We start from the raw sequence: 17462 nt of genomic DNA, 5'->3' as shown, positions 1-17462 counted from the left end.
TACTATCCAGAGTCCCCAACTGTCTACGTGCCGTTTCTGCATTCATGTCCTCCCGCTTCCTCAAACTCAACATGACTAAAACGGAAATTGTGATTTTTCCACCATCGCTATCTTCACCCCCACCAATTGCAACCATAACGGTAGACAACACCCCAATAACCTCAACCACTAAGGCCCGCTGCTTGGGGGTTATACTTGACTCAGAGCTCTCCTTTAAACCTCACATTGCCTCATTAACCACCACCTGCTATTTCCAGCTCAAAAATATATTCCGTATCCGTCCCTTCCTCACACAAGAAGCCACCAAAATGCTTGTTCATGCCTTAATCATCTCCCGCCTAGCAGGGCTGTGGAGTCTGAGTCGGAGTTGTGGAGTCAGGCAATTTTGGGTGCCTGGAGTCGGAGTCGGGAAAAAATGCACTGACTCCGACTCCTAATGAATTTTTAACTGTAATTAAAATAGAAAATATTATAAAATGTTCTATTTCTCAGATAATAGTCGTTAAAAATAATGTATATATACACAGTAATAGCTGTGCTTTGTCCACAAAAATGAAATAAACCAATCAAAATTAGTTACTTGTGCTGCTTCAATAAAGCAGTCCCCGTATTTTTAAGGTCAGATATACATATTTGATTGTGACTGTATATATGATGTGTACACAGGAATCTCTTATATAAATACTAAATAACATCTATGCTGTAAGAATAAAGCCTGATGTGTAGCTGTGTCACTAATAGAGATGGTCAACGAGATGGAAATAATTCCGCATTGATGCTGATTTATGCAAATGTATGCACTCCCTTTGCTGATCAAATCAAATAATTTGATATGTTATTAAAATTTGGTTTGGTGACTACAAATTAAAGGGTAAGTGAGACGGATGAAAAGTAAAGTTTTATACATACTTGGGGCTTCCTCCAGCCCCCTTCAGGCTAATCAGTCTCTTGCTGTCCTCCACCACCTGGATCTTCTGCTATGAGTCCTGGTAATTCAGTCAGTCAGCGCAGTCTGGCCGCATGCCGCTCCCACAGCCAGGAACATTCTGCACCTGCGCAATAGTGCTGCACAGGTGTAGTATGCTCCTGGCGGCGGAGTGTGTGCATGCGCACTACGCCTGACTGGCTCAAGTACCTGGACTCATAGCAGAAGAATCAGGTTGTGGAGGAGGACAACGAGGGACTGATTATCCTGAAGGCGGCTGGAGGAAGCCCCAGGTATGTATAAAACTTTAATTTCATCTGTCTCAGGTTTACTTTGTTACACAGTAGTACTATACTCTACATATGCACTCCCCACAGAGCTGCAGGGAATCCACTGAGAATGCTGTGCACATTGAACACAGTGGTGTTGTCTGTTTACAATCTCCTCATTCCCCTGCAGAGTACCTGCACATCATTCTTACATGTACCCACACTTACATTGCCTAGGGCCTGATAGATGTTCTTTGTTCCGGTTTGTACCTTTTACAAGTACTCTTACCAAGGACTAGTTTAGTCTAAAGGGAATAAATATAGTAGTCTACATATCCTTCTCACTTCAGTTGTCTTGTAAAATTCCTAAGCGTTGGCAGTTAAGAGACGAATTTCATGTTACATACTTTTAATCAACAAAATTGTAATATGCAAATTAGAGGAGTCGGAGTCGTGGAGTCGGAGTCGGAGGAATCCTAAACTGAGGAGTCGGTGGATTTTTGGACCGACTCCAGAGCCCTGCCGCCTAGACTACTGCAACACCCTGCTCTGTGGCCTACCAAAAAACAGGCCAGCACCTCTCCAATCCCTTTTAATTCAGCGGCCCGCCTCATTCACCTTTCCACACGCTCTTCCGATGCAGCCCTACTGTGCCATTCTCTCCACTGGTTACCCATTACCCAGAGGATCCAGTTCAAACTCCTGACTCTAACATACAAAGCCCTCCACGAGTTGTCTCCTCCATACATCTCCTCACTAATCTCAAGATATTGTCCCTCCCGCAACCTTCGCTCCTCCCAAGAAATTCTCCTGGCCTCTAAGCTGATCACCTCCTCTCATGCTCGCATCCAGGACTTTACACGAGCATCACCCCTTATCTGGAACTCTCTTCCACAGCCTGTACGTCATGCTCCAAACCTGGACATCTTCAAACGCACTCTTAAAACACACCTTTTCAGACAAGCTTATAACATTCTATAGCCCTTATTTACTTCTCTGTCACAATGTAATCAGAGGCAAAGAATCACTGCCTCATCCATCCTCCACCCCCTTACCTAGTGTGTCCCCCACAACCCATTAGATTGTAAGCTCGCAAGGGGAGGGTCATCCTCCTAATGTTTACTGTTCTTGTAACAATATTTGTGCTGCTTGGAACTCTGCTGTACATTTGTTAGTTGTATCTATGTTTGCCTTGTCGTCTTATTGTGCTTTGTAAAGCGCTGCGGAATATGTTGGCGCTATAATAATAAATAATAATAATAATAATAATAATAATAATAATAGTTTACACAGCAAATATAGCTGCAAACAGCTTTAATATAAAATTATTATTTCTTCCTGTGATACAATGGCAGCATCTATGTTGTTTGTAAACATTACACAGAGGCAGGCTTATCTGTATCTTGATCACTAAGCCTGTGAAAAAAACCTAATCCCCCTCCTCCCCTCTGCCTCTGAAATCAATGGCTAGTAACACCTCCTCCTGCCCAGACTGAGCTCCCATGAGCCCTTGTGTCACAGGAGCCCTAGTGGCTGCCTGCACTTAGCCTTCTAAACGGTGCCAGCGCACAGATCGTGCGAACTCTGGTCGCAGTCAATGCGCAGGAACCGTTAAGAATTAGCCGCAGACAACTCAGAAGGGAGCCTGTGAGACACGGGTGATTACAACTTCACCCACTGGTTCAGAGTAAACTGCCACCACCGCGGTTATCATGGGACCGTGGAGCCCACTAACTGACTGACTAATCCTGCGAATAAAACGGTTAAACACACGATATTCTGTCTAGCCAACAACAAACAAACAGTAGCGTATCTTCAGAGACCCGGGATCAGTTCTGTGTGTGCTGATAAGCAGGGTAGCGGACAGTGAATGACTTGGAGAAAGTCGTTTATTCACGCAATATAAATAATTAATATATACAGACAATTATTAAAATCACAATTATTAAGACAGTAATAGCCAGTATAAAAAAATAAAAGAAGGGAGAAAAATACTTAGTTCCTGGAAAGATGTCCTTTTTGTGGGAAAAATCAGAGTTCAGACCAGGTGGATGCCAGCATATCCTCAAGCTGGCACCTGATGAGTTCAAGATGTTCCAGGGTGGAAGACACTGAGTTTGGGTCCTCTGCCATTCTTATGCCCCTGCTTCAGTAGGAGGGAGTGAGGGCGGGGAGCCATACACCCCCTTAGAAGATGAGATGAGCCCTCCCCTTGTCCTGGGGGCTAGAAATCATATCTACCCATATATGGGCTCTATCTCACAGAACCGTACAGGTCAGGGCGGATTTATTAACATTTTCAGGTCTGTCTCGATTTACCCAGCGCCCTGATACCAGACATGAGGGGTGGGGCCCCTGTGGTATCATCAGGGCATTTTTAAACTGCCTAACTGGCAGTCCTTCCCTCAGAATGTTCTGAAACTTCCTCAGAACCAGCACCGGGGCTCATGCTACACTTCCCCCACGTTTGGCGAAGCTGCCATCTCAGGAACCCCAGAAATATGACAGATCTGGGAAGTTATGGATATGCTATGAGACTCAGGTTATTCCCAGGCAAAGGCTCTTTGAAGTTTGGAGCAGCCAGCTAGGTGTCACCTCCCCTGCTGGGAGGGAGCCAGTGGGTCTGGCTTCCCCCCAACTAGATTGCTTCTGCCATGGTGCTTGTCACCTTATATCTGATGGATGGGCCATCAGCACAGCTTGAAGCCAGGGACTCTCCTGGCCCAGGCTCATTAGCATATCAAAAGAGCCATCCAGCCTATAGGATGGTGCTCTCTCTCTGCTAAGAAAAGGACTTCAGCTGCCCCTACACACTCAACCCAGATTGTATCGATTTGAAGCGCAATCGATGCAGGGAATCGAGTGCGATCGCTTTTTCTTCACGGGCGGTTCCAGGACGTGCCTGCGGCCCCGCAACTGTCCGTGACACCTTGCTACTGCCAAGGCTCTCTGAAAACCTGTGGGCGTGGTTTAGTTTATAGGGAATTAGAGTATTAAAACAAAGACGAAAAAGTATTTGGCTTGAAGAATGCCCTATAAACAATAGGAAAGGAAAACAATTATGCAAGGAGTAAAAGTTCACCTCGGATCCACTTTAAAGCTGTTTGGAAAAATGCTGGAATTTGTTCCACCCTAAAGATCAGTCAGAAAAGCTGACACGCTACACACAAGTTGAGTGTTTTAACTTTTTCAACCAACGATCAGGATTATGATTTAAACCATTGTGCGCCCGATTGGTTGCCAGTGGACCACCTTGTATTTATACGCAACCTAATCTTATGGTGAGAATTCTCTGAATACATGGGAAAACTTTGTCACTTTAGGGTACATCAGGGAGAAATGTCAACACACATCTCACAATGGGAAGTGGGACACTGCAAGTGCCAACAGTAAGGGGTAAAAAAAACACAACAACAATCTTTCACTAGACCTCATTATATATTGATGAATCAAGCAGGGCTGTGGAGTCGGTCCAAAAATCCACCGACTCCTCAGTTTAGGATTCCACCGACTCCGACTCCTCTAATTTGCATATTACAATTTTGTTGATTAAAAGTATGTAACATGAAATTCGTCTCTTAACTGCCAACGCTTAGGAATTTTACATAGTTACATAGTTATTTTGGTTGAAAAAAGACATATGTCCATCGAGTTCAACCAGTACAAGACAACTGAAGTGAGAAGGATATGGAGACTGCCATATGTATTCCCTTTAGGCTAAAACTAGTCCTTGGTAAGAGTACTTGTAAAAGGTACAAACCGGAACAAAGAACATCTATCAGGCCCTAGGCAATGTAACTGTGGGTACATGTAAGAATGATGTGCAGGTACTCTGCAGGGGAATGAGGAGATTGTAAACAGACAACACCTCTGTGTTCAATGTGCAAAGCATTCTCAGTGGATTCCCTGCAGCTCTGTGGGGAGTGCATATGTAGAGTATAGTACTACTGTGTAACAAAGTAAACCAGAGACTGATGAAATTAAAGTTTTATACATACCTGGGGCTTCCTCCAGCCGCCTTCAGAATAATCAGTCCCTCGTTGTCCTCCTCCACCACCTGGATCTTCTGCTATGAGTCCAGGTACTTGAGCCAGTCGGGCGTAGTGTGCATGCACACACTACGCCGCCAGGAGCATACTACACCTGCGCAGCACTATTGCGCAGGTGCAGAATGTTCCTGGCTGTGGGAGCGGCATGCGGCCGGACAGCACTGACTGGCTGAATTACCAGGACTCATAGCAGAAGATCCGGGTGGTGGAGGACAGCGAGGGACTGATTAGCCTGAAGGGGGCTGGAGGAAGCCCCAGGTATGTATAAAAAAACTTTACTTTTCATCCGTCTCAGGTACCCTTTAATTTGCAGTCACTAAACCAAATTTAACATATCAAATTATTTCATTTCATCAGCAAAGGGAAGGCATACATTTGCATAAATCAGCATCAATGCAGAATTATTTCCATCTCATTGACCATCTCTATTAGTGACACAGCTACACATCAGGCTTTATTCTTACAGCATAGATGTTATTTAGTATATATAAGAGATTCCTGTGTACACATCATATATACAGTCAAATCAGATATGTATATCTGACCTTAAAAATACAGGGACTGCTTTATTGAAGCAGCACAAGTAACTAATTTTGATTGGTTTATTTCATTTTTGTGGACTAAGCACAGCTATTACTGTATATATACTGTATATATACATTATTTTTAATGACTATTATCTGAGAAATAGAACATTTTATCATATTTTCTATTTTAATTACAGTTACAAATTCATTAGGAGTCGGAGTCGGTGCATTTTTTCCAGACTCCGACTCCAGGCACCCAAAATTGCCCGACTCCACGACTCCGACTCCACAGCCCTGGAATCAAGGAATACTTCAAGTGTGAATGGAGAGGGGACTGACACACACACACACACACACACTCTGCTAAAGGGTTAACATTTTGCATGGCGTTCCACTTTAATGCTGTCCAAGGGATTAAGTTGGGCATTAGTCTACTTTAGGGGACCTAGTAGGAAACCTCATAGGGAACAGTTCTCCAATCACAGCACCCTCTTACAACACAAAGAATTGTGACAGACTTAACACTGTGGGCGGAGTTTACTACTACCTTTTGGAAACCTAGCAATTCGAGAGGGTGCCATCCACCCAATCACATTAGAAGAATTTCACTATGGGGTTTCCTGCTAGGCCCCCTAAAATAGACTAGCACTGAAAAGTGGGTGCTAGCCTAGTATAAGGAAATTCCAGTAACGTGACTGGGTGGACAACACCTTCTCGAGCTGCTAGGTTTCAGATATGTTGTAGTAAACTGCGAACACACTATTCGACCAATCACAACTCTTTATGCTGTGGAGGGTACTGTGACTGGAGAAATGTTCCCCAAGAGGTTTCCTGGTAGGTCCCATAAATTAGACTTGCGCTGAGAAGTGTCAGAATTAGTGTTGGTAACTACAAGTATGTAGCTACTTGTAATCAAAATTTAAAATTACTCATAGCTACCATCACTAGTCAGAACACTAAGCAATATATAACTAGACCATGAAGACAGAAAGCTACAGTGGTGTGAAAAACTATTTGCCCCCTTCCTGATTTCTTATTCTTTTGCATGTTTGTCACACTTAAATGTTTCTGCTCATCAAAAACCGTTAACTATTAGTCAAAGATAACATAATTGAACACAAAATGCAGTTTTAAATGATGGTTTTTATTATTTAGTGAGAAAAAAAAACTCCAAATCTACATGGCCCTGTGTGAAAAAGTGATTGCCCCCTTGTTAAAAAAACTCAACTGATTTATCACACCTGAGTTCAATTTCTGTAGTCACCCCCAGGCCTGATTACTGCCACACCTGTTTCAATCAAGAAATCACTTAAATAGGCGCTGACACAGAGAAGTAGACCAAAAGCACCTCAAAAGCTAGACATCATGCTAAGATCCAAAGAAATTCAGGAACAAATGAGAACAAAAGTACTGTAATTGAGATCTATCAGTCTGGTAAAGGTTATAAAGCCATTTCTAAAGCTTTGGGACTCCAGCGAACCACAGTGAGAGCCATTATCCACAAATGGCAAAAACATGGAACAGTGACGAACCTTCCCAGGAGTGGCCGACCGACCAAAATTACCCCAAGAGCGCAGAGAAAACTCATCAGAGAGGCCACAAAAGACCCCAGGACAACATCTAAAGAACTGCAGGCCTTACTTGCCTCAATTAAGGTCAGTGTTCACGACTCCACCATAAGAAAGAGACTGGGCAAAAACGGCCTGCATGGCAGATATCCAAGGCGCAAACCACTTTTAAGCAAAAAGAACATTAAGGCTCGTCTCAATTTTGCTAAAAAAAAAAAAAAAAAAAACATCTCAATGATTGCCAAGACTTTTGGGAAAATACCTTGTGGACCGACGAAACAAAAGTTGAACTTTTTGGAAGGTACGTGTCCCGTTACATCTGGCGTAGAAGTAACACAGCATTTCAGCAAAAGAACATCATACCAACAGTAAAATATGGTGGTAGTGTGATGGTCTGGGGTTGTTTTGCGGCTTCAGGACCTGGAAGGCTTGCTGTGATAGACGGAACCATGAATTCTACTGTCTACCAAAAAATCCTGAAAGAGTATGTCCGGCCATCTGTTCGTCAACTCAAGCTGAAGTGATCTTGGGTGCTGCAGCAGGACAATGACCCAAAACACACCAGCAAATCCACCTCTGAATGGCTGAAGAAAAACAGAATGAAGACTTTGGAGTGGCCTAGTCAAAGTCCTGGCCTGAATCCTATTGAGATGTTGTGGCATGACCTTAAAAAGGCGGTTCATGATAGAAAACCCTCAAATAAAGCTGAATTACAACAATACTGCAAAGATGAGTGGGCCGAAATTCCTCCAGAGCGCTGTAAAAGACTTGTTGCAAGTTATCGCAAACGCTTGATTGCAGTTATTGCTGCTAAGGGTGGCCCAACCAGTTATTAGGTTCAGGGGGCAATTTCTTTTTCACACAGGTCCATGTAGGTTTTGAGTTTTTTTTCTCACTAAATAATAAAAAACCATCATTTAAAACTGCATTTTGTGTTCAATTATGGGTACTTATCCGTTAGCCAGGCGCATCCGGCAAGTGGCGCTAATTACTATTCCCCCTCCAGGCCGACATGGATAGTAGGGAAAGATGTAACTCTGGTGGAGTTTTGTCGCCACCTGCCGGATGCGCCCGGCTAACGGATAAGTACCCAATTATGTTATCTTTGACTAATAGTTAACGGTTTTTGATGAGCAGAAACATTTAAGTGTGACAAACATGCAAAAGAATAAGAAATCAGGAAGGGGGCAAATAGTTTTGCACACCACTGTATATTTCTTTTCAAAACAGTCACTGTGTAGAGTGCTGCATCACAAACAATAAAAAAACTTGTGCACTTGTGTTCCAGACCATTGCAGCCTCATTGTGTTGTACTGACCTCCTAAAGCTGCCATGTTATCACTATTTGACTTTTATCCCCATATCAAATGTTACATCAATAAAAACACAATGGTTAAATAAGTATGTTTCTACTGCTGAAATTCTCCTAAACAATGGACCATTTTATTTTAGCTCAAAAGTCAATCACCAAAAGGAAAAGCAGAATACTCTAAACTGCTACACATTTTATCAAGTCAGGAATCATTTGGAAGGAAGAGGGACACAGGCTCAGAAAAACAAGTGGGAGTGGATACCTCACCACCTGCCTCCTTAAAGTTTGGAAAGAGTCACATAAGCCACGAGTTGCTGCCCCCAATGCTGAGACTCTCAGCGTCAGTGATGAGCCAGATGTGAAGTCACACAAGCAGGCAGCACTAGCCGCCCACACCAGCCTCTGCATGGATTCCCGAGTAACTCGCACCGTAGCTCAGGGATTCTGAGGCCTGCGCTCCTTCATATGTCCTCATCACTCAGCCACCCTACCGAACGCACTTTCCCCACTCACTGGCAAACGATGCACGGTACTGTCCCTGCGCTGTGACCCCAGCACCGGCTCGAACGGTAAACCAACGTCAGACCGGAACCGGAACTACAGGAAGCATGCAGTCTGGCGCTTTCCTAGTGACCCGCATCACGTGACTGGAAAGCACAACCGCACGTGTATGCCAATAATTTTTTTTTCTGTATAACTTTATTAGTAATGATTACGTTGCAGACAGTATTAACAGGCTGATGTTACGGGCATTGATTCGTACATCAGCAAATATGTGTCCATTGTTTCCACTAATAGCAAGAATCAGGTCGAAGTACCTTACAGTACATCACACTGACTTTCATTTCTCCTGTTCTCACACTAGGTGCCCATACATGGCAGATTCGACAAAGACAGATCTCTCTCTCTGATCGGAGAGGGAGAGATCTGTTGGCTGCCCATACACCGCAGCCCAATTACCGATCAATTTCAGCATGAAATCTCTCAGGAATCAGCCGTGTGATGCATCTGCCGCCTTCCTCGCTGCCAAAATAATGTAAAATGTGCTCCCTTGCATTAAAATACTTTATGTAGCCCGCTGTGGACCCTATCCACCTTCTGCTTCCGCATTGACTTCGCGCAGGTGCCACATGCAGTGAGTGGGGCTTGAATGCAGATGTGGAAGATGGATGGGCACCACAGCAGGGAACAGCGGAGAGGTAAAGTATTTTAATGCACTGGCAGGGACTCAGGGAGGCACATTTACATTAGGGCGGCAGTGATGGAGGTGGTGGATGCAGCGTCACAAGTCCACTTCCAGAGAGATTTCATGCTGAAATCGATCGGGAATCAGCCTGTGGTGTATGGGCAGCCAACGGATCTCTCTCTGATCAGAGAGAGATCAGTCTCTTGGTTGAATCTCCCCAAACGTGGCTAGATGGGTGAGTGGGGGTGAGATTAAGTAACATGAAGGTGGTGGAGGGAGTTATTAGGGGTAGAAGAATTAGGCCTGGAACCCACTACAAAACACTATCGGCAATCGCTAGCTTTTTGTATGAGCGGTTTGCAAACGATTTCATGAGCGTTTTCAGTAGCGATTTTAAATAGTGTATTCAATTTGCCAGCAGTTGTGTAGAGATTAGTGTTTTTAATTCTGATTGGTCCTTTCAATTAATTTTAATTTTGTTACAGTGTGTAGTGACTTCAAAACGCTAGGAAAATCGCTCTGTGCAGGTTTTGATGAGCGATTATGCCAGCGTTTATATACTTTATATTGCAGAAACACTAACGTTAATCGCTAATGCTAAAAATGCTGTTTGTTCTGCGTTTTGCGATTTGGTAATTGCAATCGCTCCAGTGGAATTTAGCCCATCCATTAAAATAAGCTGAGTGTTTAGGGAAATCGCTAGCGGTTTGAATCGCTCCCTAAACACTCAGAAAATCGCTCTAGTTTGTTTGAGCCCTTATTGTGGAATTGTTGGGTGGTGTCCAGGACAGGTCACTGGAAGGTTGTTAGAATAAATGAGGAGTGGGTTATTAGGCATTACCTTGTACTCATACTGTGCTGCATGATCTGGTCTTTCTTGTATTCAGGTATTGTCATTTTGCTGTATGTCACCCCTAAATATTGTATGTATCCCTATTTATTGTCCAGCGCTGCGTAATATGTTGGCGCTTTATAAATACAATAAATAAATAAATAAAATAGGCAGGTGCCAAGGAAGATCACATGGTGGTAGAATGAGGATTGGAATGGGGATTGGAAGGATAGATTAAATATGGATGAAGAGAGGTCACATATGACTACAAATGGATTGGAAGATTTGGCGGTTTCTGAATTGCTGTCCCATTCAGGCCACTTAAACCTCTTCCCTATCACAGGTTATTTCACCTTAAAAACCACAGCAATTTTCACATATTACGCTCTTTCCATTCATTTGCCAATAACTAAATTTCTATCTCTACTTATCATTCCTAAATGATCTAAGTCTTGTTTTTTGACAGGAAAAACTAGGTTTTCTTTGGGTGGTACTTTTTGTTAAAGGGAACCTTAACTGACACTAAAAAAGAGTTTACCTTACCTGGGGCTTCTACCGGCCCCCTGCAGACATCCTGTGCCCGCGCCTCGGGACAAACCGATCCTCCGGCCCCCTGCAGCTGCTCAGTTTCATTTTCGTCGACTGATCAGTCAGCGGGCCACTGCTAGAGATGACCCGCACGGTTCGCCAGCGAACAACGCTGGTTCGTGTCGAAACGCGAACATATAGCGAGTTCAACCCGCCCCCTATACTACATCATTGGGCTAAACATTGACCCTCTACATCACAGTCAGCAGACACATCGCAGCCAATAAGGCTGCACTCCCTCTTGCCCCCCCCCCCTTTTAAAAGGCAGCAGAGTCGGCCATTTTCTCACTCTGTCTGCTGCTGCTATAGTGAGAGAAGGGAGAGACATTGTAGAGGACTCCAAGATGGTTAGGAACCACTGTTCTATATCATATATTGTAGAGAGATAGGGAAAGCGTTAGTTAGGAGGTCTTGTTAGCTTGCACCTTGCTGATATTTGTTGCTGAAAAGCACCACAAAAAAGCTCTTTTGAGAGCTAATGTTCTTGTGATGTGTTTTTTTTTTTTGTGTGTGGCCCACTGATACTGCATATACAGCCCTGTCTGTCACAGCTGGCCCTTACTAATTGCTATACTGTGCCAGGCCCTGCACATTCGAAAGAGTCCTCCTGTATTGTTATTTTTCGTCACTACCTTCCTGAGTCTGGACTTGCGTGCCATGCCTGCTGCCTTCCTTCGATATGTGGTGGTAGCCGTTTCTGAGGCTCTCACACCAAACCAGAAGCGAACCCTGATTTCCGGCCCATTACCCGTGGTCACCATTGTACTGAGAAAGTACCATGGAAACTTTATCACACAGTTGAATGAATGGCAGGCTTGCCCTCCATAACAGATTCTCGTTGAAGGAACTGAACAGACAGCAGAAAAAGTAATGAAAGAAAAAATTAACTTTTAACAATAGTAGAGAAAGAACCATCAACAGTCTGAGCAGTGATGAACCCCTGGACTATTGGGTGCGCAGACGTGACCTGTGGCCAGAGCTGTCACAATTTGCCATCTAACTTCTGGCTTGCCCTACCTCAAGCATCCTTTCAGAAAGGACCTTCAGCGCAGCTGGAGGCATTGGCAGTGAGAAGAAAAGTCACCTAGGTCAAAAAAGTGTTCAGTACCGCACTTTTATCAAAATGAATGAGGCATGGATCCCGGAGGGCTACTGCCTGCCCGAAGACTAAGTCAGTCCCCACACAGCATCTCTGCCTGCCTGCCTGCCTGCCTGCCGGCCGCTGCTGCCTGCCCCAAAACTAAGTCAGTCCCCCCAAACAGCATCTCTGCCTGCAGGCCGCTTGACTGCCTTCTCCGCCACCACCAACAGGGTCCAGGACTCCAGGTGGATTCCTGAATTTTTAAGTCAGCTAACAAAAAGAATAATAATTTTATTGGTGTGTGTACATTCCTGCCTAATTTTTCTAGCTGCACTGCGGCTGCAACAACAAAACAAAAGGCATGTACAAGTGTCAATTCCCCTTCGTGATCGTTACCTTGTCGCGGTGAAGGGGCTTGCGTATCACAATGAAGCAATGACCGGCTATATGAGTGTGTTGGGGGGCACACCTGAACCAAGATAATAAGGACATTGCTTCATTGTGGACAGACCAAATTCGATCAGCTGGACAGTTACTGTTGTTCTGTCATTGAGCTACCCCAGCCCGACCATATGGGCTTGAAAACCACCATCGCCTGCACTCTAGTCATCGTGCGCACCAGTCCAGCACGGCCATCACTACACAAACAGCTGTTTGTGATGCGTTACACAGTGAGTTTGGTCTGTCAGTGTGAAGCAGTACACTACTTACACTACCTGCTGATCCATGTATACACACGCAAGATGTTTTCAAGCACTTTATGCCTCTAATTTAGGAATGCAATGTGAATTTTGCCTGTTAGGGATTATAACCCTGCTCTGCGTCAAATCCGTAATTTTCCCCGGGAATTTTGGCATGTATCCCACTCCGCCATGCCCCCCTCCAGGTGTTAGACCCCTTGAAACATCTTTTCCATCACTTTTGTGGCCAGAAACAGTGTTTGTAGTTCTTAAAGTGTGCTTGCCCATTGAAGTCTATTGCGGTTTGCATGGTTTGCGCGAATTCAAACTTTTGCGGAAGTTCGCGTTCGAGGTTCGCGAACTCAAAATCGGAGGTTCGAGTCATCTCTAGCCACTGCGCCTGTGCGGCCCTGGCAGAGTGCATCCTCGCTCACGCACACGTTGCCATCCTGTTCATGCGCAGTACAAGAAATCTCATACTGCGCATGCCCAGGAGGCCGATGTGAGCAAGGATGTGCACGGCCAGGGTGCAGTAAAAAGGAAATTGAGCAGCTGCGAGGGATCGGAGGATTGATTTGTCCCGGTGCAGGCACTGGTTGTTTACAGGGTGCCGGTAGATGCCCCAGGTAAGTTAAACGCTTTTGTTTTAGTGTCAGTTAAGGTTCCCTTTAAGAATGTTTTTTCCTATGCATTTTAAAGAGAAAAGGGGAAAAAAAGGTAAAAGTTATTATTACTTTTTAGACATTATAGTTTGAAAATAGAATGTGCTACTATAGATACAACCCACACATTTTATTTTTCCATTTGTCCCGGCTATTACAACATTTATATATGTCCCTACTACAATGTACAGTAACAATATTTTATTTGGAAATAAAGATATATTTTTTTCAATTTGTGTTTGTTTATGCTATATCACTAACAAGCCCTTATTTGCAAAAATAACTGTAACCACTTTACCCCCCGCGGTACGAATTTCTCCGTCCCTTTTTTCCCCCCTAAAAAACCAAGGGACGGAGAAATCCATAACTTCCGCGCTACCGCCGCTCGCACGCGCGCTCCCGCCGCTCGTGCGCGCACTCCCGCCGCTTGTGCACGCCGCTGCCCGCTCGCCCGGAGATCAATGAAACGGGTCACACTTACCGGCTTTCGTACGCGTTTTCTGCACAGAAAAACTGACTTCAACTGAGAACTCATGTTAATCAATAAGCAAGGTCACACTTTAATGCAGATTTCGCATGCAGAAAAAAAACTGACATCTTGCGCAATTTGTCAGTTTTCTCTATAAATTACATTAGCTGCTGTAAGGCAGGGGTCACCCTTGTCTTTCAGTTTTCTGCAAAGTGTAGAAACTGAAAGACAAGTGTGACCCCTGCCTGAATGATAAAAATCCATTCCCGTTCGTTGATCTAAGCCTCTAATGCTTCTTTGAGAAACAGCGCGATCATTGTGATTTGACCAGCCTCGTAGTGCTTCCTGTAAGCGTCCTTCCGGGCGCTTACAGGTCGCATGTAAACAAACTCACTGTGGCCATCTTGTGGCCAAATAGTAAAACTACACCCTAAAGCATTTTATATATACAAATACATAAGTTTTACACAATAAATTAACTCATTACCTCCCACACTCCCCAATTTATTTATTTTTCGTAATTAAAAAAAAAATACAATAAAAAAAAACATAAATAGTTACCTTAGGGACTGAACTTTTTAAATATTTATGTCAAGAGGGTATAACACTGTTACTTTATAAACTACGGGCTTGTAATTAGGGATGGATGCAAAACTGAAAAAAATGCACCTTTATTTCCAAATAAAATATTGGCGCCAAACATTGTGATAGGGACATAATTTAAACAGTTTTATAACCGGGACAAATGGGCAAATACATTTCATGGGTTTTAATTACAGTAGCATGCATTATTTAAAAACTATAATGGCCGAAAATTGAAAAATAATATTTTTTACCACATTTTTTCCTATTTTCCCATTAAAACACATTTAGAATAAAATATTTCTTGGCATAATGTACCACCTAAAGAAAGCCTAATTGGTGGCAAAAAAAACAAGATATAGTTCATTTCATTGTGATAAGTAATGATAAAGTTATAGACGAATGAATTGAAGGAGCGCTGAAAGGTGAAAATTGCTCTGGTGTTCAAGGAGTAAAGCCCCTCAGTGGTGAAGTGGGTAATATACCCATATGACATACATATTAATAAAGCTGGTTCCCTTACGATAACTATTTATGTATTTTTAAAAATGCTGTCACTTTGTTCTTTTTTTGTGTGTGTGTTTGTTTTTTTACAAGCATTTTATGTATCCTGTGAACTGTGAACAGTACACAGGAAGTGAGTGTACAGTGGGTTGCAAAAGTATTCGGCCCCCTTGAAGTTTTCCACATTTTGTCATATTACTGCCACAAACATGAATCAATTTTATTGGAATTCCACGTGAAAGACCAATACAAAGTGGTGTACACGTGAGAAGGGGAACGAAAATCATACATGATTTCAAACATTTTTTACAAATAAATAACTGCAAAGTGGGGTGTGTGCAATTATTCAGCCCCCTTTGGTCTGAGTACAGTCAGTTACCCATAGACATTGCCTGATGAGTGCTAATGACTAAATAGAGTGCACCTGTGTGTAATCTAATGTCAGTACAAATACAGCTGCTCTGTGACGGCCTCCGAGGTTGTCTAAGAGAATATTGTAGCAACAACACCGTGAAGTCCAAAGAACATACCAGACAGGCCAGGAATAAAGTTATTGAGAAATTTAAAGCAAGCTTAGGCTATAAAAAGATTTCCAAAGCCTTGAACATCCCACGGAGCACTGTTCAAGCGATCATTCAGAAATTGAAGGAATATGGCACAACTGTAAACCTACCAAGACAAGGCCGTTCACCTAAACTCACAGGCCGAACAAGGAGAGCGCTGATCAGAAATGCAGTCAAGAGGCCCATGGTGACTCTGGACGAGCTGCAGAGATCTACAGCTCAGGTGGGGGAATCTGTCCATAGGACAACTATTAGTCATGCACTGCACATAGTTGGCCTTTATGGAAGAGTGGCAAGATGAAAAGCATTGTTTACAGAAAAGCATAAGAAGTCCCGTTTGCAGTTTGCCACAAGCCATGTGGGGACACAGCAAACATGTGGAAGAAGGTGCTCTGGTCAGATGAGACCAAAATGGAACTTTTTGTTGATGGGAAGATGGATGGAGCCAAATACAGGGAAATCTTGGAAGAAAACCTCTTGGAGTATGCAAAAGACTTGAAACTGGGGCGGAGGTTCACCTTCCAGTAGGACAATGGCCCTAAACATAAAGCCAGGGCAACAATGGAATGGTTTAAAACAAAACATATTCATGTGTTAGAGTGGCCCAGTCAAAGTCCAGATCTAAATCCAATCGAGAATTTGTGGCAAGATCTGAAAACTGCTGTTCACAAACGCTGTCCATCTAATCTGACTGAGCTGGAGCTGCTTGCAAAGAAAAATGGGCAAGGATTTCAGTCTCGAGATGTGCAAAGCTGGTAGAGACATACCCTAAAAGACTGGCAGCTGTAATTGCAGCAAAAGGTGGTTCTACAAAGTGTTGACTCAGGGGGCTGAATAATTACGCACACCCCACTTTGCAGTTATTGATTTGTAAAAAATGTTTGGAATCATGTATGATTTTCGTTCCACTTCTCTTCTGCATAATGCAATCAGGCAGCTACGGATACTCCGTGGCTGGATTATGATTAAGAAGATGCAAAGGCACTATAAAAGTACAAAATGTATTAATTAATTTAATAAATTTTGTACTTTTATAGTACTTTTATAGTGCCTTTGCACCTTCTTAATCATAATCCAGCCACGGAGTATCCGTAGCTGCCTGATTGCATTACGCAGGCATAGCTCACTGTAATTCTATGCGAGCGTCCTGGTTTCCTTAGTTACTGGTACAGGAGGACCCTGGGACGTGACGTCACATCCGACTGTGGAGAGCCCGGTCCCCGGCTCGGCATAGCGGGACGCAAGTGCGCTGAGGCTGTGTGTGCTGTGCCAGCCACTATAGAACCAGGTGAGACCTGACCAGTAGAAGTTTTCCTTGTGTCTTCTGAAAGCTTAAAGCGCCCCTCCCTTTTTTCTTATATTTTCACAGCGGTATATACTGGGAGCAGCTGAGCTTACATGTAGGGGCCTGATCGCACCTGGGGGTTATACCTAATACCCCACTTTTGTGTTATTCATTGCACAGGCACTTTGATCAGTTTTGTGAACATATTCCCATTCACCGATCAGTGCTTGGTGGGACGGCAATGCGGGCAAGTGCTCGGCAGCGAAAGCAAGGAGGTAAACACTGCAGTGCGTATATATATATATATATACCCCCTGATCCTAAAGTAAAGTTTTCAGGGGCGTATACAAACATAGCAGGAATCTGCCAGTCGTTAATTG

The 17462-nt window shown here is 43.6% G+C and overlaps 1 protein-coding gene across 3 annotated transcripts in view; it reads right to left on the bottom strand.

Annotated features, from left to right (window-relative positions):
- PRPF3 (pre-mRNA processing factor 3) overlaps positions 1-9260 on the bottom strand; it is a 63244-nt gene extending 53984 nt beyond the window's left edge. Inside the window, exon 1 of one of the 3 annotated variants that reach the window (XM_068253234.1) lies at positions 9164-9260. The gene's annotated coding sequence lies outside the window, so the exon portion shown is untranslated. Of the gene's footprint in view, positions 1-8912; positions 9042-9079 lie in introns of those variants that run through there. The other 2 variants (XM_068253233.1, XM_068253232.1) reach the window with 2 other exon arrangements.
- Between the last annotated feature and the right edge of the window lie 8202 nt (positions 9261-17462).

The sequence above is a fragment of the Hyperolius riggenbachi genome, chromosome 9, assembly GCF_040937935.1.
Source record: "Hyperolius riggenbachi isolate aHypRig1 chromosome 9, aHypRig1.pri, whole genome shotgun sequence".
In the NCBI taxonomy this organism is placed as follows: Eukaryota; Metazoa; Chordata; class Amphibia; order Anura; family Hyperoliidae; genus Hyperolius; species Hyperolius riggenbachi.
Note: the sequence above shows the minus strand (reverse complement) of the source record. Positions and strands in the feature narration are given on the sequence as shown.